The sequence below is a fragment of the Theropithecus gelada genome, chromosome 8 (assembly GCF_003255815.1).
Source record: "Theropithecus gelada isolate Dixy chromosome 8, Tgel_1.0, whole genome shotgun sequence".
NCBI lineage: Eukaryota > Metazoa > Chordata > Mammalia > Primates > Cercopithecidae > Theropithecus > Theropithecus gelada.
In genome coordinates this window covers 104,167,264-104,190,666 of record NC_037676.1, presented here as the reverse complement: position 1 = coordinate 104,190,666, position 23,403 = coordinate 104,167,264, and the positions used below count along the sequence as shown (strand labels likewise).

The 23,403-nt window shown below is 40.9% G+C and overlaps 1 protein-coding gene and 1 pseudogene across 5 annotated transcripts in view; both read left to right on the top strand.

Moving 5' to 3' along the window:
* NCALD (neurocalcin delta) overlaps positions 1 to 23,403 on the top strand; it is a 446,402-nt gene that overhangs the window by 246,783 nt on the left and 176,216 nt on the right. The window lies entirely within an intron of this gene.
* On the top strand, positions 152 to 871 carry LOC112629844 (annotated as a pseudogene).

Below are 23,403 nucleotides of genomic sequence, written 5' to 3'. Positions count from 1 at the left end.
AAGAAAGGGAAGGACCTTAGCCTTTATCATGATATAGATTTTATTGACTTAGGCCCACATATCTGCAAGGGTCAGCCAAATTTAAATTGTAAACATGTTTTTAGAGAATCTGAATTTCACAGCACAACTGGCTTGAGCGATTGGAAACAAGATGCAGGACCCCAACACAGACACTGTGTGGAATGACATCTTAGGCAAAAAGGGCATCTTACCCACCAAGAAAAGTCTAAAAGAATTGGAAGAGGAGGCAGAAGAGGAGCAGTGCATCCCCCAGCAGTCAGTGGTGACAACATACAAAGATATGACTTTGGAAGAGCTGGAGGATGATGAAGACAAGTTTAATGAGGAGGATGAACATGCTATTGAAATGTACAGATGGCCGAGACTCGCTGAGTGGAAAGCAATTCAACTGAAGAATACATTTGGAGAAGTTTTGGAGGTCTCAAGGAAGTATTATGTTCAAGAAGTTACCAAAGCTGGTGAGGGCTTGTGGGTCATGTTGCACCTTTATAAACAAGGAATTCCCCTCTGTGCCCTGATAAATCAGCACCTCAGTGGACTTGCCAGAAAGTTTCCTGATGTCAAATTTATCAAAGCCATTTTCAACAACCTGCATACCCAATTATCCTGATAGGAATCTGCCCATGATATTTGTTACCTGGAAGGAGACATCAAGGCTCAGTTGATCAGTCCTCTGGCATCTGGCGGCATGAACCTGACAAGAGATGAGTTGGGGTGAAAACTGTCTGAATCTGGAGCAATTAAGATGGACTTGGAGGAAAACCCTAAGAAGCTGATTAAAGATGTGTTGCTGTCCTCAGTGCAGAGCTCTGTCCCCATGAGGAGGGACAGCAATTCTGAGGGTGACTGAGGCTGCAGCTGCTATCACATGCTGAACTTTCTTGTGACAAATTGTCTGGATTTTTTAAAAAAAGAAAAAGCAAGAATGAATCCTTTTGGTTTTTAGTTTTGTACAAATTATGTTTCAAATCTTTACATTTTAGAAATAATCATTGCTGGAAATTCTGTTAAATATTTTGGAACTCTTTTTTTAAACTATAGTATTTCCTCTAAAAAAAATTAAAACCAGCTATTGGTATGGCAAAAAAAAAAAAAAAAAAAGAAAATCTGAATTCCAGAGGATTAAAATATCTCTGTTTGGGAACATCTCCCCTGGCACACAGCTGAAGTAAGTGCCTGCAGATGGTCCCAGCCCTGTTGAGGGGAACTGTGTTGGGGTCTAGCATGCATTGTGCTGGGCCCCTGTCGAAGCTGATGAGTTCCAATCTAGAATTTTGATTAGGAGGAGGGAGGTATGTTAGGAGCCAAGTCAGCTGCACAAAGGCTGATTTGAAAAACCTTCTGTATTGTTTTGTGCTTTTCCAGATTTTTCTATTTAAAAATAGTGCCTATTAAGAGGGAGTGCTAATATCGTTACCATCCTTTCCAAAAGGGGACAGGAACTGGGAGGCTCTGAGGAAATTAGGTATGGTCTATACAGCAGACAGGACAGATTCGTCCAAAAGACAAGAAGCTCTTGGTTAAGCTGTACCAGGAATACTATCAATTACTGTTTCCTGGGATGAATTTAGGAAAAACCTAAGAATTAAATTGCACTCAAACACATGAAATGCAGTTTCATATACTGTTTTTCTAAAACCTCAACTAGGATATTTATAATAAGGTTTTGGTTTCTTTCCAGACTTGAGAGAACATTCATCTGAAATTACATTTTTCAGGTCAGTTTTGGCCAGATGTTCTTTAGATAACTCATGAACATTTTCTTTTTTGGGTGGAGGGGTATAGAGCATGGTCCCTTGAACCCTTTTCGAACCTTTTTGTTAGATGCTGTTTCTTTCCTCATTCCCTCTTTATTTTCTCTTTTCATTTCTTGAGTCTCTGTAGAGGCTGACCTGTGGGCCAAATCCTATTTCTCCAGACCTTTGTCCCCAGTAAAACAAAACAAACAGACCATCTTTCACTTTTCAGAATTTTCAAGACTATGTCAATGCTTTGACTAAGTCAGACCTTTGGGGAGAGTACATGAATCTCAGCAGCAGCAGTGGTGAGTTGGCCTCTTCCGGAAGGGAATTCACTGCATATGTGTGGGCCACTGAGTTAAAGTGAGTTTCACAGCCCACTTTGCTACCCTTGCCTGGTTCATGAAATGGTTCAAACAAAGTAACAACTTAAATCATCGGAACAGAAAAAAAAAAAAAATAGGATTATTAGGTGCACTCTCTTTTATGTGATTTTTATTCTTGTTTGTTTCATATGAACTTTATGTGAACAAAGGGACCTTGGTGAGTACATGTGCAGCCAAATCAAACTTTAATAGAATCCCCTAAGATAAGACAGGAACTATGGGAAAAGGTTTTCTTATTAGGTATTTGTTCTGTCCCTTCTCTGAAACACTCATTTCTAACACTGCTCTTTAGTAGGGAAAAAGTCATTTTTCTTTATATCTAAACTATTGACGTCATTATATTTCTGATGGGGGGAAATTTTTAAGTGTGTGAAGTAAAGAGAGTGATGGGAGGCTGAGTTGGAAAGAACACAACATCTAACTGAGTCCCCTCTTCTGGTGAATTAGTATTGTCCCATGCTCATGAACTAGTGTATTTTCTGTTTTTAATTTCCTCAATTTTCAAACTGTAAAATAAAATATTATGGTGTCTGTTTCCTGGGAACAGAAAACACATGTAAATATTCGAGAAATTTGATACAGAGAATTTTGGTTTGAAGCTTGTCAAAAAGATACATGAAATCAAGCCCCAATAAAATATTTTTCTTGCTTACATCTGGTTTATCATGATTTGATTAAATTATTCTTTGTAACACACTCCTGAATGATTTTATAACAAATGCATAAATGGGAGGATTACTTAAATGCCATTATGCTAACAATACCTACAATTTTAGTCATCACACAGACATGACACTTAAAAATTAGTATACGTGTGTAGACTTTGGTTTAAGTCTTTTATTAAAACAGGACTTTGAGATTTTATTCTTATCAATTAATATTTTAGGGTGCCTGAGGCAAGAGGCACATGGAACCTGCAGCCCCTCACCTTGTCTCCCCTTCCCATCCCTGGCTTTTTGTGGCAGGACTCCCATGCAATCAGGCTGTATTAGTTTTCTGTAGCTGCTGTAACAAATTAGCCACAAATGTCATGGCCTAAAACCATGCCAATTTTTTATCTTGTGTTTCTGAAGATCAGAGTCTAAAATCAAGGTCCCAGGGGGGCTGCATTCCTTCTGGATGCCCTATGGGGAGAATGTCTTCCCTTGCCTTTTCCCTCCTCTACAGGCTGCCCACATTCCTTACTTAGCTCAGAGCCCCTTTATCTCATCACTCCAACCTCTTACTTCCATCACCACATCTACTACTGACTCTGATCCTCTCCCCTCTCTTTCGTAAGGATTCTTGTGACTCCATTGGGCCTGTCCAGATCATCCAGGATAAACTTCCCTTCCTGAGATCCCTAACTTAATCACATTTGTAAAGTCTCCTTACCATGGGAAGTAACATATTCATAGGCCCTGGAAACTAGGATGTGGATGTCTTTGGGAGGCCTACCACATGTGTGAACTCTCCAGGCCCACATTGTTCCAGCTCCATCCTTTACCATCACTGCCCCCTACACTAGAACTGTTTTGTCTGCCCTTGGGAGGACCTCCCCAGGCAAGGGCTCACACAGATCCTAGGAGTGGCTGTGTTACCAGTAGAGGGTCTTGACTGCAATTTTCCCAGGTTCTTGGCATTTTGAACAAAGAATTAGACAAAACACACAGCAAAGCAAGGAAAGAATGAAGCAATGAAAGCAGAGATTTATTGAAAATCAAAGTGTACTCCACAGAGTGGGAGCAGGCCGAGCATTGGCTTAAGGACCCTGGTTACAGGATCCTCTGGGGTCCAAATACCCTCTAGAGGTTTTCCATCAGGCACTTGCCATGCACTCCATGCAAATGAAGTAGTGGCCTGTGATCAGTCTGATTGGTTGCAGAAAGCCTTTTTTTGTCTGTGCCCCTCCTCATGTGTCAAGGAGTTGCTTTCTGCAACCAATCAGAGGCTGAAAAGAAGTCCCAAAATTATGCTACTATGCAAACATCTGATTGGTTGTGGAAAGCAACTAATCAGAGGTGCTTTCAACTTTCCATCTGCCAGGCGGAAATGGGGGAGGTTTGCAAAGGGAGTAGCCTTTGGTCCTTTTGTTACTTAGGTGTGAAAAGTTGGGGTTTTCCTTTTGATTTAGTTCTAGGAAGTCAGCATGAATCAGCCTTAGGTTTCCTGCCTCCAGATCCTATTCTCCTTCTTCAGCTCAGACCAATTGAACAGGAAATTCCAGGATCCCTGGTACCTGGAGGGCTGTCAGGGTTTAGGAGAATATCAGTGCAAGCTCAGTGTGGGCACAGGGCTCTCAGATTCCTTGACACATGAGGAGGATCACAGACAAAAAAAGGCGAAAGTGGGGCCCTCTAAGGCTAGAGGCCCAAGCAGGGGCCAGATGCTGACATCTACAAGCAGTGTTCCTCCAACAGCCAGGCAAGCAGCATAATTGAATGCCTGGAGGTGGACCGCAGTCAAACAGAGACTGTCAGTCCCTTCTAAAGGAGGCAGTAGACATACAGTGCCAGGGAAGAGGCCCAGTGTTGCTACATCTTAGCAAAACTAAAAATCTATTTTCATTTTGTTTTAAACAATGTGCAAGCCAGAAAAAAGGGTTGAGGGGACCAGATATGGCCCTCAGCCCTTCAATTTGCAGCTGACCCCTGGTTCAAATGAATGAGCACAGCATACCTAGGCATAGATGACATTTTATTGAATGAGTGAACAATGAACTTCAATGTCACATTAGAGATGGTGCATTAATTAAATTACCCAAAGCTGAAAAATTCATCTCTAATTATGTCACATTGTTCAGTAGGATCATCAGAGATTCAGCAGGGAGATAACATGACAACTTTATGATAAATATTAATAAAATGTCCACGATATGGCAATGACTTCAATTTATATAAACCCTTTTCCATGATACATTTCACAGACAAAAAATAAAGGCTACAAATTAAATCCCCTTGCCAGTGAAAATTCCAAAGTTAAAGTCCAAAGAAATTAAAATCCAAAATTGAAAGCTCTTCTGTGGAGTTAAAAATCCAAAGGAATCAAAGTTCCAATCGCAAAGGTAAAGTTCAAAATTACTTCAGAAATTTCTAAGAAGTTGCTTCATCGTCATTTAATCATTTGACAATTCTTTATGGAGCTTCTACTGTGCGCCAGGCACAGTGCTAGGTCCTGGGGGAGAGCGGTGAATAAGAGGCAACCATGTCCTTATGGAGTTGATATTTAGATAGGGAACAACGTAAGCAAGTAAAACATGTAGTATTTTAGGTAGTGATGATTGCTAAGGAGAAAAAAACATAGGAAAATTGAAGGTAGAGGCAGTTTGAAATTTTAGATAGAATGGCCAAGGATAGTTCCATTGAGAAGGTGACTTTTAAGGAAAAGCCTGACGGAAACGAGGGAGGTAACCTGGCAGATACTTGGTGGGAGACCATGCAGGGATGAGGGAGTGCCGAGTACAAAGGCCTGTGTTGGGTGTGGCTGGGTGTGCTTGAGGAACAGTAGAAGGCCGGAGTGGCTGGAGCAGAGAGAACAGAGATGGGGGATAGCAGAGGGTGGTGGTCAGAGCAGAAAACGGAGCTAGAGCATGGAGGGTTCTTTAAAGATAAGAACTCTGGCATTTACTCTGAGTAAGATGGGAGTGCTTGGAAGATCCTGAGCAGAGAAGTGACATGCTCTGACTTGTTTAAGTTTAAGTCAGACCTCTCTGGCTGCTGCATTCTGAAGAAGCTGAAGAGAGTAAGGGCAGAACTAGGGACACCAGTTAGGAGGCCATTGTGATACCCCTGGGAATGGCTGTTAGTGTTAAAATTTGGTGGTGGAAATGGTGGCAATGAGAAGAGGTCAGATTCTGGATCTGTTTTGATAGTTCATATAACAGGATTTTCTCATGTATCTGACTGGGGTGTTAGGAAAAGAGAAGTCATGAATGACACCATGGTTTTGGTTTAAACAACCAGAATGGAATTGCCATTACGAGAATGGGAATGACTGGGAAGGAAACAGAATTTGAAGGAAAGATCAAGGGGCAATCTGGGGACATGTTAAGTCCTAAACATCGATTAGACATGCAAAGTAGATGAGTAGGTATTTGAAGGTGTGGATCTGAAGTTCAGGGGAGAGGAGCCAAACTGATGATTGTCAGCATGTAGATTTTATCTAAAGCCATAGGACTGGATGAGATCGCCTGGAAAGTATGTGTGGACAGAAAAAAGAAGAGTTTCTAGATCTAAGCCCTGGGTGACTCCAACGTAGCGATCAGGAGGATGAGGGGGAACCAGCAAAGGAAAATGAGAACAAGCATTTGGGAAGGTAGGAAGAAGAAATCATTTCGTGGAGTAGACACTGAATAGCTGTGTCAAATGATGCTGGGAGGTGAAAAGGTGAAGGCTGAGAATTGACCATTGGCTTTAGCAACATGGAAATTAATGGAGACTTTGATAGGAGTAGACTCAGCTAGACTGATGCACACTCTGGTGCCTGGGTACAGCCGAGGCTCCTTTAACAGCCCTAGCCTGGCTATCTTCCAGGAATGGATATAGTTCTCTCAAGTACTGAAGCACTTGGAAGTAGAGTTAGGCACAAGATCACCCAAGTGGATCACTTTTCAATACATCTGAAGAGTTGATAATTGACCTAAGATTATTATAGAAATAGCCCCATCCACTTGAAATTAAAAATAAGACAGTCTGTGGCTCCTAAAAAAATTATTTTAGGCACAAGGCTATTCCCCAAACCAAGTATTTATTATTGTCAAATACCATAGCACAAATACAATACACTGAGTAAAGGAGGGTAGGATGAGAAAATCTTGAGTTCAGTTACACCAGGATCCAGTAAACCTACCATACTGGAGAGCTTGACCTGTGAATTCACACTTAATGAAAGAAATGTCACATTCACAAACACTACCACTGCAGCCACCCAGAAAGAGAGAGGAGAGAAAGAGAGAGAGAGAGGAGAAAGGAAACCCCAGCAGCTTTCCCCACAATATAAACCCTGCCTCCCTAAAGCACAGGCTGGGACCATGTAAGAGTTCATGTGTCCTGCAGGCAGTTAACACCTCAAAGAGATACACTGAGTGAGGAAGGGCTGAGGCTCCACATTCCTAGTTTCTATCCCCAAAGGACTGATTAGAGAAAACACTGCTTCTCCCCTAGGACAGTGAGGCAGGGAGAAGAGAGGCTAGGAATAGCCCTCCAGGAGTCCTCCTAAACACAAACTCAGGGAAAAGATTTGACTTCTCTGCCTCAAACTCCAACAAACACAACAGGAAAGGGAATTCAAATCATTTTATTTGATTGGTTCTTTGGTATAAAATTGGGAATAATAATAAATATGTCTTTGGCTACAATGAAATTAGAAACATGTGAGTTTTCATCATTCAAAATCTCTATTATTCTGGATGTAGAATATTTATACACATAGTCTTAGATGCTCTTGTGTGCATATCTGTCCATGATCAGGGAGAAACTAGAACCCCCTTACTTCTTGTTGAGTCCTTGAACTGTCCCATCTGCTGATGAGAGCACTTATTATAATAAAAATACCATTCTAACCAGTCTGTTATAAACTCATGAACAAATCTATGTTGAGTCCTTCATTTAAGATAGATAAAGATTACAAGTACTCTTTGTCCTTCTAGAAAATTGGAACAATCCGGCCGGGCGCGGTGGCTCACACCTGTAATCCCAGCACTTTGGGAGGCTGAGGTGGGTGGATCACCTGAGGTCAGGAGTTCGAGACCAGCCTAGTCAACATGGTGAAACCCTGTCTCTACTAAAAATACCAAAAACTAGTCGGGTGTAGTGGTGGGCACCTGTAATTTCAGTTACTCAGGAGACTGATATGGGAGAAACACTTTAACCCGGGAGGCAGAGGTTGCAGTGAGCCAAGATCATGCCATTGCACTCCAGCCTGGGCAAGAAGAGGGAAACTCTGTCTCAAAAAAAAAAAAAAAAAAAAAAGGAAAAGAAAAAAAGAAAGAAAGAAAATTGGAACAATCCTATCAGATCATATAAAATATAGCTTTTCTTGTCAAGTCTTTATGAAGATGCTGTTTGTTGTTACCTTAAAATGCTTGTCTCACCTCTCTCTCTCCAGATCTCTCTCCTTTCCTCTGTCAGCATTTAAGATTCTACTTTTCCATGGAGGCATCCATAATTAATCCCACTAGCCCCCATCAGCACTGGCATTCCATCACCCTCACATGCACTGTGGCTTTTGTAGGTCATGGTCGCGCTTTGTTGTTGGTTGTTGATATCCTTGTGTGTCGAGTAGACACATTTGCACACACTTAGCCTCTTGGAAGGAAACTGGAACTCACCACTCCACAGGCGACTTGAAGTGGAACGTTTTATGTTCTCTGAGCCACCGTATGGCAGTAAGTAGATTTGCTTTAAGTGTCTTATAGATTGATTGAGCTTAATTGAAATTATATACAGGACATATAAATGCTTGGGAAAGTATATAATACTATCTGATTACAAGGTGCTGTTCTGATGGTTGGTTAATGTAGTTTAGTTCTCTCTTCTGTTGCATGTCAGAATCACGTGGGGAGATTTTAAAAAACACTAATGCCCGGGGCCCATCCCCTTGGAATTCTCAGTTCATTGCTCAGGGATGCAAAGCCGGCGTCAGCATTTTTTGAAAGCTCCCGTCCCTAAGTGCTTAAACCACAACCTGGTTTGCCGTTTCTTGCCAAGTAAGTCTTCCCCCAATGGTCACACACTCACTCCCGCATTTCATCCAGATCTTTGTCAAATGTCACTGCCTCAGAGAGCCCTTCCTCTACCCCTCTGTCTGAAATAGTCCTCCCCACTCTCACCCATAGCTTTCTAGCCTCTCAGAGTGCTTTTGTGTTTTTCAAAGCATTTAATGGTTACCTGATATGATATCAGGTGGAATGTGGAATGATAAGGAAGTGAATTTCATTCAACACAGGAATAGAGACTTGCCCTCCCATGGAAGCATCTCTAAATTTCCAATCCCCTATTATTTTAAGAATACCAACCACAGAATGGAATGGCAGCCTAAATTCCCCTGGCTGGTGGGAGAAGGCAGATGATGATAGAGGAAGCCTGGGTTTAAAAAAAAAAGTGAGAAACATGGTTTAAAACATTTCAAAAAGAAAGGGGAGGGGATAGAGGTGATACAATCTTTTTTAAAAATTGAAAGCAAGACTTTGGCAGAGGCCAAGTTGGCAAATGGAAAGAAACATCATCCCTACAGTTACAGAACCAATATCTGGATTGAGTGGGTAAATCTAGTTGATCAAAGAAAAACCCCAAGGTTGATAAGAAAATAGTCACAGATGAGATAGGCTCCGATCTTCCTCCATACCACCCCTCGCGCCTTGAGAATGATTCCCGGATGAAAGGGAATGAGAAGGTGATGGAGTGAGGAGGAGGTTTGGGAGCTGGGTGGGAGTTCTGAGGAAGTGAGCACACAGTGTGGAGAAACAGGCTCTGGGGTCAGCTTGCTTGGATTTGATTTCAGAACCATCATTCAGTAGCTGTGAGGACTTACACACTTGACTTTTCTTCCTGGGTCTTCACGTCTGAAGATGACAGAAACTCCTGATTCATTTGGGTTGTTGTGAAAATTAAATGAAATAATATGAAAAAGTTTGTAGCAGAGTACTTGGGAGACAGTGAGTGCTTAATAAGTGCTAACAAATGTGTGTTATTAATAATGCCTTTTTAAAGGGGAGTGAGCTGTCAGAGAAAGCTGGAAAAATTTTTCTTTAGTCACATAGCACTTATCCCAGGGAGCCAAGGACAGGGCATGTGACCTAACTTTGACTCTTCCCCAAATGAGGGAGGGATTTTCTATTTGTCCCTGTTAGAGAAAACTAGCATGAGATTAAATGATAAATGGCAGCAATCAAAGTCAGTGAGAAATGTACACAGCTGTACTTGGATATTTGTCATTTTTTAAAATTTTAGTTAAAATTGACTGCCTCCTTTATTATGCTATTAGATATTAATCACTAGTTACTATTTGCTTGTAATTTGAATAGTTTGCTTTTAGAAAAAAGCATAGCAAAGTGAAGCACATGCTAAACATTTTCTAACTTTTGTACAAGACTTTGAAAGATTAATACTGAGGAGGCTTCATGGATCGTAATTAAAACACCATTCATTTGGAACCAGCTTCTAGAAAAACGTTATGCCTGTAGCCTCAGACTTGATTAAGGGAAATCCTGTAAGTCCTAGAAAATATCACAATTGCCGTAAGTAGTTTATTAATTATCGTGTAGATTTACTTTATATAAAAACAGTGTTCCTGAAAAACTGCAACTAAAACAAATTTTTATAGTTTTATTCATTTCTTCATTAACTTATATTGTAATACCTGTGAAAGTCAATCGTTTGTTTTGGATTGATTTTAAGGCACAGTAACTTCTAATTCTTTGTCAGATGTGATAGTTTAAAACCTGTGCATGAATACTTGGTGGTATCATGGAATGCAACAGTTTTGTTTGCTACTTAAGGGCAGCCTGGTGATGAATCCTTTTGCAGATTTGTGGAATTATTATTATTATTTTAAATGACAGTTATATAATTGTGATATAAATGATTACAAACTCCCTGAGGGCAAGGAAATGTATCTTCTATTTACTGCAGCACTGTGCAGTGAAAAGGTAAATAGTACCTGGACATGAAGTCGAGACCTGGGAACACACGCAACCTTAACAGCTAACTTGTGTCGACAAGGCACCTACTTTTGCTGAACACTAATTTTCTCATCTGCCTTCCTATCTTACAAATGCATAGGGTCTCAGATGGGATCATAGGTACGAGAAATGCAACAACATATGAGAGAACACAATGGAAACATTATAGCAGGTGCTCAACACAGAGCTGTCTAATGATTCGTTACCATTGGATGTATTTGTTTTTTTTTTTTTTTTTTTTTTAGACGGAGTCTTGCTCTGTCGCCCAGGCTGGAGTGCCGTGGCCGGATCTCAGCTCATTGCAAGCTCCGCCTCCCAGGGTCACGCCATTCTCCCGCCTCAGCCTCCCGAGTAGCTGGGACTACAGGCGCCCGCCACTTCGCCCGGCTAGTTTTTTGTATTTTTTAGTGGAGACGGGGTTTCACCGTGTTAGCCAGGATGGTCTCGATCTCCTGACCTCGTGATCCACCCGTCTCGGCCTTCCAAAGTGCTGGGATTACAGGCTTGAGCCACCGCGCCCGGCCGTATTTGTTCTTTTAGACTGCAATTTTCATGTTTACTTTTCTTGAGGTAGGGCACTTGTATACTTTGGTGAGCTGGGTTTTTTTGCTTTTTTTAAAATATCACGCATATGGGCTTAACATATTGACTTTGGTTTGCTCAGACCATGTCTTCCAGGTTTTTCATGAGGTCTTTGTTCCCACGGCTCCTCCCACCTGTGTGTTCCACGCCTGTTTTTAGCAGTTCTGTATGTAGTGTGGTCTGATGGCTAGAGCCACAGTGGGCTCTCCCAGTGTAAGCTGAGAAACCCCACTGACTCGGAGGGTGGCAGGAATCTAGTGAGCTCCACAGTCAACTTCCCCTGGGTCAGGGGTCTCTCAGTTTCCTCCCCTTCAGCCCCACTGACAACCCAAATCAAGAGGAACAAAGTTGCCGCTATTAGTTTTCTTTTGCTAGTATAACAAATTGCTGCAAACTTAATGACTTGAAGTAACACAGATTTACTATCTTACAATTCCGGGGGTCAGAAGTCTGGACAGACATGCTGAGCTGAAATCAGTGTGTAGACAGGGCTGGTTCCCTCTGGAGACTCCAGGGAAGAATCCTTTCCTTGCTTTTCCAATTCTAGAGGAGTGATGAGTTTTTAAATGTATTACCTTGGCTTTTAAATATAATTTATTTAACCATAAGCTTATATAATTTAATTCTAAATAACGACTGTGTTTAACAACCAGCTTATAAAATTTCTAAAAATTTAACATTCAGCTTTCAGAGGCTAGTACAAGCAATTATAGCTCACAATTGCTTCCATATTTCTAAACAATCTGCATATACTGCTGTTTCTTGATTTTTCAATTTTGACACAATCTCCTTATAATGGAAGATGATGATTTAGCTCCTCTCATTCCCCCATTCCCCTGCTCTCCCTCAATTCTCCAGTGCACACCTTCTCTTACTCCCATCTTCCCAATATAATACTATCACAATTATGGGTTAAAACAGTATTCACTGTTTATGTCATTATGGTTGACTCATTATATCTAACATATGAGCCACATGGATACATGTGGTGATTGCGTTTCCTTTCTTGTACAACGTTTTTATTCTCCTGGACTTAATTGCCAATGGCTATAGCTCCAAGAGAGGAGAACAATTTTCTCAGTAAGGGTCAACATTTCTGGTGCTTTAGTGGTTTCTTGTGTGTTTCTTGGAGCTGTCTTTATGGAACTCTCTGCTCTCCTGTGTCAGTCAGGAGTGATTATTCTCTAAACCTACAACACACTTTTGTTCTGAGAATCCACTTCATTCTCACCTTGGGAGGATTCCCCTGTTTCTTGTGTTGGATGTCCTCCATGGCCTTCAGGTCCTCCTCTTTCCAAGTTTTAATCCTTGTTTTTATAGAACTTAACCTCCGGTAGTTTCCTGAGGCAGCAGCTGAAGAAAGCGTGCATTGGAGGTAAGTTTTAATACTTGCATGTATGAAAAGATATATGAAAAGATATTTATCATGGTCCAGTTCTTCATTTCAGTATTAGCTTGGAATGCAATTCTTCACTGGAAATCATTTGCTCTTAACATTTTGAAGACAATGATCCATGGTCTTCTTAAGTACAATGCTGCTTTTGAAAAGTTTCAAAACTGCAATTCTGATTTCTAAGCCTTTAAAAAATAATAACCTGTCATGTATCTCTAGAAACTTTTGAATCTACTCTTTATCTCTGACATTCTAAAAATTTCACAATGATATGCCCTTTTGGGGTCTTTTAAAAATTTATTGTGCCAGGCCTTTGGGCACATGGGCACATTTAGTCTGGAAGCTCATGCCCTTTGTTTTGGGAAATGTTCTTATATTACCGTTTTGGGAACATGCTGATAGTTTCTCTTCCAGAATTTCTATTGTTCATAATAGAACAAGGACATCTTGGTTTAATGCACTACTCTTCTTATCCTTTCTCTCTGTTCTTCTTCCTCACACTTCTTTTCTTTCTTTTTATACTATGTGTAGGAAGATTTCTTAAATTGTGTCTCCAAAATTGTTTATTAAACTTAAAAAATCTCTACTATCATGCATTTAGCTTCTAGAATCTCTTTGTTAATTTGCTAAGGGGTCTTTATCTAGCCTCCTATTCTTGGTCATGGATATAGTATCTTATGCCTTTCTGAGGCTGTTAATTATCATCGTATTAGTCAGGGTTCTCTAGAGGGACAGAATTAAAAGGATATATGTATATATGAAGGGGAGTTTATTGGGAGAATTGACTCCCATGATCACAAAATGAAGTCCCACAATAGGCCATCTGCAAGCTGAGGAGCAAGGAAGCCAGTCTGAGTCCCAAAACCTGAAAAGTAAGGAAGCCGACAGCGCAATCTTCAGTCTGTGGCTGAAGGCCCGAGAGCCCCTGGCAAATCACTGGTGTAAGTGAAAGAGTCCAAAAGCTGAACAACTAGAAGTCTGATGTTCGAAGGCAGGAAGCATCCAGCACGGGAGAAAGATGGAGGCCGGAAGACTCAGCAAGCCTAGTCCTTCCAACTTCTGCCTGCTTTATTCTAGCCATGCTGGCAGCGGATTAGATGGTGCCCACCCAGATTGAGGGTGGGTCTGCCTCTCCCAGTCCACTGACTCAAATGTTAATCTCCTTTGGCAACAGCCTCACAGACATACCCAGAAATGATACTTTGCATCCTTCAATCCAATCAAGATTAACCATCACAATTGTTAAATTTTTTCTGCCTCTGACATTTTTTGTTTCTTGCAAGTTCATTTCTCCTCTTGTTTTGCTGCATGTCTTTCATTGGAGATTGTTCTCAAATATCTGGTTATTCTGTTTTCCATTCATAATTAAGTGCACAATACTAACAAGTTCATTGGAAGCTCTGTGTGCCGGAATGGAGCTCCTTGGGATTCTCATTGGGGCTATCATCCAGACACTTGTTCATTTTGTTGAGGAACCCATAAATATCTGTACTGTAGACTTTTCTCTAGGGCTATTCTATTTCTTCCAAGAGAAATCCTCCAATATTTTGCCAGACTGCTGACATTCTAGATGCTGAGTACAGGATGGGAACTGTGAATCCCATTTTCAGTCTCTGGTCTTACTCCCACTCCCTGCTGTGCCTTTTGTTCAGAACCTCTCTGGTTCAGCCTCTTGTAAGTAAACCTCCAGTATCAGTTTGGGATAGGGGAGGAAGTCGCCTAACTGTGGGGTAGAGAAGAGTGCGTTGGAACAAAAATGCTTTCTAACTACCTTTTTATCACCCTTCTTATTTTCAGTTCCACCTCTCACCTTTATTTTCAGAGGGATCTGGTGCCTGTCGTTCCTGAGATTTTTCTGGCTTTTGAAGGGCAAATCATTGACTTCAATCACTGCAGATGGATAATTTCAGTTTTATTCCACTCTGTAAATCCAACCACGTGTGAAACTGCTTTCCATTTTCTGAAAATTTGTTGATATCTCTCTTCTGATGTTGTCTCTTCTTCATCCTCTTTTATGTGTGTATTTACATTTTTACATTCTTTTACTGTCATTTTATTAGAGTTTTGACTGGGAAACGATACCAATAGGTGTATTTAATTTGCCATTTTTAACATGAAGTTTGTATATATGTTAGTAAGGGTTTTGTTTTGTTGTTTTAACCAAATTGCTCTCCAAAAACACTGATTCAGTGTCTATCCCATTGACAATGTCAGTGCTCATTACTCTGCATCCTTGCTAACACTAGGTATTATAAGTACATATTTGTATCTTTGCTAATTTGTCAGGAAATATTTTATATCGCATTGCTATGGCGAACTGGTTTGCCTGGGGCTAACGGGTTTTCTGGGATGTGGAATACTCAGTGCTAAATCCAAGAAAGTCTTGGGCTAACCAAAACAGGTTGGCCAACTTATTAATTGTTTTAATTTAATTAACTTATAGTTTTCCCGAAAACTCTCCGAAGCTGGATTAATTATTGATGCTGAAAGAAGAACTCTATCTTGTTCTCCCTCTTTTACTTCCATTGACTTGACATCTCCCCCTGCTTCAACCATCACCACACTTTGACTTGCTGTCCTCTTCTGCATGCAAATCTCTGCCTTCTTTTCCTCTGGAGATAGCAGAGCAAATCGAAGGTGCTGTCTGGAGGTGTGCTAGTAGGATCAATGGGATTAGCAAAGAAGTCTGAAGCCCCTATTATATTATTTCTTTGGGCTTTATACTTGAAGACTAAACTCAATAAAAAGTCAGAGTTCTGTGGAAGAGAGAAGTCAGAATGCCTTTGAGTGAGTAGATATGTGCATCTGTGTCTTCTTGGCTGTGTCAGTGTTACACTGTGTTTGGGATGGAAACCATGCTGGAAATTCATGCCAAAGAGAAACTGAGAAATTGTGCTCCCAAATAGGTCTTATTGAAACAATCTCAATCAAAAGAACTGTGAATCTAAAAGGAGACAGAGTTAGAGGAGGAAGATGGACAGTGTTATATACTCAGAAAAAGTTAAAATTTGAAGCAAATCTTAACATCCTATTATTTATTCACTATGTTACTATGATACAGCCTTATGGTAGCAATGCTTAGTTCACAAGCAATTTTGGAATTATCTTCATTTATTTACTCAGTGGACACTTGGGATTGATTAAAGGTAAAAGAGCTCACAGCATGGTGGGGAAGAGAGTCACATATATAATATACCAGAGGTATTAGTGAGGTGCTGTGAGTGTACGCACACTGGAAGGAATAGTTTCCCTGAGGAGTGGGGAGAGAGTCAAAGTAGATAAGGCTCTATCGAAGGTGGGCATCTGAATGGCTCCTAATGGAGAGGCAGCAATTTGCGAGGAGTGGAAGGAGTCAGGACATCATAAGCAACCTGTATGTGTCATGATGTGGCACTGTGAATGGCTATGATGCATTTGGCGATTGGGTCTGGCTTTGTGGAAAGCAGCAAGCTATGGGGCTGGGTAAGTAGGATGAGCCTGAATTCCAGGGACTCCTTTATACCTTGCTAAGGAGGAGGATTTTCTACCACAGAAGATATTTTATTGGCTCATTAAGTATACCATAAGTTTTCATATTTATGTAAATAAGTACTGATATTTTAGTTCACTTAGACTAGCAGTTTTCTTTTTTTTCTTCTTAATAGCAGCACCATTTCTTCAAATAAAATCTTACACATAAGCCCATGTAGAAACATGTAAGATCAGGCTGGGCATGGTGGCTCAGACAAGTAAAAAATGACAGTAAAGGAGTCTCTGCACTTTAAGAGGCTAAGATCGGCAGATGGCTTGGGGTCAGGAATTCAAGGCCAGCCTGGGCAACATAGAGAAACCTCATCTCAATGAAAAATATAAAAGTTATCCAGACATGGTGGCATGCGCGTGTGGTCCAAGCCACTCTGGGGGCTGAAGTGGGAGAATTATGTGAGCTTGGAAAGTAGAGGTTGCAGTGAGTCAAGATTATACCATTGCACTCCAGCCTGGGTGACAGAGCAAGACCCTGTCTTAAAAAGGACCAAACCAAACCAAACCAAACAAAAACAAACAAAACAAGAAACATGCAAGATCAGAGCTGCTGTAGTTGATCCAGGGTTGGGACTTACATCCCATTCTTCATCTTTTCCTCTTCCAAAGCTGCCTCCAGGGAACCCCTGGTGTCCTGCAGAGGTGAGTCTGAAACCCACTGACAGCCTGAGGTTAAACCCTGAGGGTGTCACAGCAAGAAGTATGAGTGTTCATGAAGATATCTCTATTTGATCATCTCTGGACTTCAAATAAAGGAAGGGAAAATGATTACTAAGACTTTATAATTAGAAGCAAATAACATGACATCAATAATACAGTAGATATGTTAAGAGATTGAGCTTCTAAGACATCGCTGTCTTTTATTTCTGTCTTTCTGGCCCCTCATTGTTGGTTCTGGGGATCATCCCTATTCCCTCTGATTTATTTCTTAGGTTTCATGTTTTCTCTACACCCATAATGTCATTTTCCACCTATGTACTTGTACTCTACCTTCCATCTGAGGCCCTGATGCATCTCTATCAAGATGTGTGATGATCATTGCAAATTCTTATTATCATCCCCTCTAAACTTGAGATTCAATTTCTTGAGTATATCCATGTCTTTAAATGTAGCCATTTCTATCAGGATTGACTATATTATGCTGCTCTAACAAACAGCCCCCCAAGTCTCAGTGGTTTATTGAAACTAAAGTTTATTTCTCACTCACATGAAATCCTCTGTGGGTACAAATGACTCTCTGGAGTTGCTCATTTAGATGTACACTCAACATTCTAGGCTGCCTCTCATCCTATGATGATTCACTTCTGGGAGAAGGTAAGACTGAGGGATCTCACATCAGCAATCAAGTGCTCTGGCCTGCAAGTGACAAATATCACTTCTGCTCACAACTCATTGGCTAGAGTTAGTCATATAGTCCTATCCAAAAGCAAGGGGGATGGGGTATTATTCTCCTAAGTGTCTGGAAGAGAAGAGGGTGTGCTCCCTCTCCATTACTTGCAACTACTCTTCTTCTTGTTAGGGATACTGGTCCCGTCTGACTACCTGACACTTGTTCATTCTTCATGTTTGTTTCCCTGTGTCTTTTCTGACTCCTCTTCTTCTTCCCTCCATTCCTCTTCCTCCCCAGCAACCTCATCAGGAGGCTCTCACCCATATGTCCAAGCACTGTGCTCACTTCTAACCCAACCCTGCCCTTGCTGCTATATTTGTGTGGGCATGCCAGTCTTCCCCAGTTGGACCAACACAATGGCATTATTGATCTCAGTATCCCCAGTACCTAATAGTGCATGCTACCTGTAGATACTTGTTGAGGTTTATCGTGTAAGATGAATGAATGTTGCAAGTTCCTAAACATGTGATTCAGATGCCCAATCTTACTCTGTTACTTTGTGAATTTTTTTTAAAGCTATATGATGTTATATCAAAATATGTTGTTATACTTTGGGATAATCGGTGTGCTAGCCCTGAATTTAAGCGTAAGTCCCATTTTTTTTCTCATGGGAGTCTAGGAAAACTATATGTTTATTCAGCAGTAAAATACAGTTTGGAACTTAAATGAGCTATTGATCAATTTCTGGTCTTATGCGAGAAGGAATAAAGCATCAAGAAAAAGGAAAGACTTGCTGTCAAGAACAGGAAAATTTGACAATAGAATATTAAGAATGCAGGAAATGAGGGGAAGTGGAAAGGCAGCAAGTGGGAGAGAAAAAGTACAGGGACAGTAAAAGTGAATGTAGGAGCTTTCTGACCCATGCGCTTCAGGAATGCAATTCATCCCTAAAATGCTGTTTAGTGTCTTAGGTTGCAAGTAACCAAATTAAAACCAGATAGAAAGTAGAGTGAGACAGCTGTCATCATGACTCATTTGATCTGTTTAAAGGCGGCTGCTCTTATGCAGGGACCAACACTCACCTCCAGGGCAGCAGCTGGTGCACACTTCAAGCACTTCAAGCGCAGACCCTAGTAGCTACCCACCGCAGTGCCTGCTGCCAATAGTGCAAACGACTCAGAGAGACTTCATTGGCACAAGGGAATACTCTCGCCTTTCTGAGTAAAGAGCAAGTAGAACTAAAGGTTTCACATTTTATTTTTTTATATTTTTATTTATTTTTATTATTATTATTATTATTTTTGAGACGGAGTCTCACTCAGTAGCCCAGGCTGGAGTGCAGTGGCAGGATCTCGGCTCACTGTAAGCTCCGCCTCCCGGGTTCACGCCATTCTCCTGCCTCAGCCTCCCTAGTAGCTGGGACTACAGGCGCCCGCCACCACGCCCGGCTAATTTTTTGCATTTTTAGTAGAGATGGGGTTTCACCATTTTAGCCAGGATGGTCTCGATCTGCTGACCTCATGATCCACCCACCTCGGCCTCCCAAAGTGCTGGGATTACAGGCGTGAGCCACCATGCCTGGCCAGGTTTCGCATTTTAAACATACTTTATATTCCTCCTCTTAGGGGGCTCCAGCCTGCTTTCGCGCCAAAGCAGATATTATATCTGGCATAGAGTCCTGGGAGCAGCAGTTGTTCCTGAAAGTTCCTTTTTGCATCTTTGTGCCTCATGCAGTGGCTTACAGGTCAACCAGGCTTCTCCCCTGACTTTCGATGTGTAAGAGTTTGTGTTTCAAATGGGTTTGGTTTTCTTAATGTCACCCTAGGTTGGTGGAAAGGAGAGTAAATGGAAATGGGGGTAAGCAGGGTCCCCTGGGGAGGTTTAAACAGATGGAAGTCTATTGTCTCTTGAGAAGAGAGGAGGCTATTGAGTTTTCATTCCACACTCTGCACCTTTTCTGTTAGCAAAGAACAAGCCCCACTCTCTAGCAATTGCTTTCCACTGGACTCCCCCGCCCTGGCACCCCCAGCAAAAACCTAGGGATCAACTTAGTTCACTCCAAATTAGAAAATTAAATAGTCATTTGTTTCTTCTTGTCCACAGGGAGAACCATTTTCTTTTCTTCTTTCAAAATTGCCCAGGTCTTGTGAAGGGTTATTAACACCAGAAATAAATACATTTTAATAAGCTTAAATCTCACTGCTACCTGAAACCATCAGATTTTAGTACTGTAATATTTTGATCCCTCTATCTTTTAGGCTCTGACACCAAAATTGCCATAATGAAGGTGTTTCACTTCTTCTCATTTATTTTTATGGGATCTTTTGTTCCCAAATGTCTTTTCATCCCAGCCAAAGGGAGAAATGTTAATAGATCTGCCATCCAGAAGGTTCCAAAGCTGGCCTGTCAGGTTTTCTCTTTTCTTGTTTATTATCTTTGAACTTTTTTTTTAAACACTTATTTACCATGTAACTTAATGCCTGATAGTATTGAAAGCATTTTATGGGTTTTAATTTATTTAATGCTCATGAAACCCTATGAGGTAGGTACCGATATTATTTTTATTTTACAGATGAGGAAACTGAAACAAAGAGAAGTGAAATGAAAGCTAGTGAGTGATGGGACCAGGGTTTGGACATGGGCAGTCTGGCTCAAAAATTGTGTGCTTTTAACTACTATGTAATGCTGCCTCACAAACAACTTGTCTCGCAAATCGTTATTCTGGATCAGAGGGTGTTCACTGGCCTGCAATTGTATTTTGTATGGCCCATACACAATTCAGAAGTTTGAAAAATTTACGTAGAAATCTGCATTTCCTGACTTCTTTTGAAAATAGGAATACCAGATATCATTAGGCTCGAATTCCCAATATGGCAACAACAGCTTAGCAACAATCAGCTGTTTAGATGAGGCACCTGCTCTCCAATTTCCACAGTCCCCACCAGTGCAGACCATAGTATCTACTTAAATTTCCTGCGTGCCTCAGAGAAGCTTCTGAGCTTGTGACCTGTGTTCCAGCTGCCCTATGTATGGACACTGCCGCAGTACAGCAAGCGCCTGCTGCAAAATGCATTTCTTAGTCTTCAATACTCATTTCTCCTTGTAACTGGATTTCTGGTAAGTTATGTCTCATGGTGGATCTGCCCCAAAGATAGAGACTGAATGGAAGTGAGTCACCCGCCCTGGCCTCCACTGTTCTGAAGAAGGTTCCAGCCACATGATTGATGTCAGCTGGTTTGCCAGAGCCAGAGCTGGGTTTCAGGACAGACACACCTGCATCTGATAGTGAAAGGCAAGGTTGAAAGGCCAAGACCAGCCTGAGGTCTGAGAGACCAACGGCATCAGGCCAGAAGTTCAGAGGTGGACATAAAAGGAGTTAGGAGAATAAGGAAGTGGAAAGAACATAGTACAGTGTATCAGAGAAGGAGCTCCAGACTGGCAAATATAACTCCCTTGAGAAAGTTAATGCCTGTCTGCTGAATTCACACATCCTTATCCATGCGTCTCAGTCCATTCAGGCTGCCATAACAAAATCCCTTAGACTGGGTAATTTACAGATAATAGAAAATTATTGCTCGTGGTTATGGAGGCTGGGAAGTTCAAGTTCAAGATGCCAGAAGATTCAGTGAGGTGAAAGCCTGTTCCTCATTCTCACTGCATCCTCACATGGTGGAAGGGGTGAATTGTCCTCATATGGTAGAAGGGGCAAGAATGTGCCCTTCACCCTGTTTTATAAGGGCACTAGTCCCATTCATGAAGGCAGAGCCATCATGACTTAATCACCTCTCAAAATGCCCCATCTCTTAATATCGCTATAATGGAAATTAGGGTTTAACATAAGTTTCAGAAGGACATATTGAGACCATAGTACCATACAATAAAATCAATACCCCAGCTTCATGGAGTTGTTGTAAAGATTAAATGAGATAGTGTACTCTAAGCACTTAGCCTGGTGCCTGGTGTGATAATGCTCACCCAAAGGATCCAGGAGGTCTCGAGTGGCTGCTGAGAATACTAATGGGTGTTTGCTGTCTGCCTGTGTGCAGAGGCAGATATGGAGTATGGGTGGGTCCAGTCAGTTCTCAGGGGGCAAATCCAAGACAGAGTTTGATTATTCATAACCTTAACGTTGTATTGCCATCATTTATTTTAATTTTTAGTATATTTATTTATATTTAGTTTTTAGTTTCAAAAGTAAATATGATAAACAAGAGAGCTAGGGTAGACAAGAGAGTTATGGGTGACAATGCTAAGTGCTTTTGTCACACTTACTATTTGTTTTTTTTTTTTAATTTAATGAGAATGCCATACACTTCCCTCTCTCTTTACATCTAGAAATATTGTATGAACAGTGATTTCATAAGATGCTTGCAACTTTAGGTGAGCTAAGATTTTGCATTTTGTTATTTCTTCACTTCTTTTCTCCCTCACTCTCTTTCTTCCTTACAGAAATTTATAGATTTGTCTTATAATCTAGTTCAGCATTTCCCAAAATGTAAGCTAAAGAACCTAATCTCGTAAGATTCTCCAGGAATAACAGGTTTTTGTGATCAAATAAATTTGGGAAATGCTTTATATTTTATCTCTGCTTTGAGATTTACTAAACATGTTGAAACATCGATAAGGCTTTCGGTTGCCTTGAAGTAAAACAAAAATAGAAATAGAAAACACAGAACATTTAGTACAATATTTTCTCCAATGCATTTGGCCATGAAACTTTTCCTTTCTTGAGTAAACCCTAGTAACACCCTGCTGGATCCAACTGGACAACTGTTGATCTGGGTCTTCTCATTAAATGACTTTCTAACCTTGGAACTGAACTGATTATTGTTACTGCTGCTTTCATTAAAGGTGCTATGTTTTATGTTTATAGATTTATCTTCCTTCCAAAGACCTAACTTTAAAAAAATCAGAAGAGCGTATCTTCTACCCTTTGCTTCATACATAGTCATTGAAAATGATGTGATGAAAGGATGCATCATGAGAAAGTAAACATACAACATAGGTAAAAGTTGTTCCAAGTCTTTACAAATGTTCTTATATCTTCAACCTTATTATGGCTCAAGATATAGTAACTTTTGCGGGGTTTTGTCATTGTTTTTGTTTTATTTTGTGAAAACATCCAAGAGCCCCCAACAGCCTATAGATTTGCAGATCCTTTTCTTTCCCAGGTAGCCTTGCATTCAGGAAACATTAACTTCACACAAATTCTTCTTTAAAATAAGTGTGTAGTGATCTTTTTCCCCTCATGGGCTCTGCACAAACTTGTTCTCTTTTTCTCTCATCATTTACTTACAAAAAATAAAACCTGTTAAGAAGCAATTTGTTCTATGTTAGGTTCATTTACACAGCAGGCGAGCAGGAGATGGCTGGTGACATCAGCCATCTCCTAGTGTCTTGGAAGTGCATTGACACAGGAGTCACCTGGGTTCTGCTTCATCTAAGGAGTGCTTCAGGACATTAGAGAGCTGAGGGAGACAATCCCAGATCAAGTGAGAATTTTCCTTTGCAGGGTAGGGACCGATGCCCAGGCCTGTGACACTCCTTTGGCTCTTTCAGAAGCCTCTTCAGTGACACGAACTCCAAAGCACGGTAGCTGATCTTTCTGGATAACACCAGGCAGAGCTGGACTTAGGTACTTGCTCAGTCCAGAGGCCTCTTCAGATGTGACAAGGGAATGGCTAATCGGATGTGGAAAGTACCTTGAATGAATAGTCTCTGGGGAAAAAAACAAAACAAAACAAAACACCTCTTAAATTGGTTTTATTGAA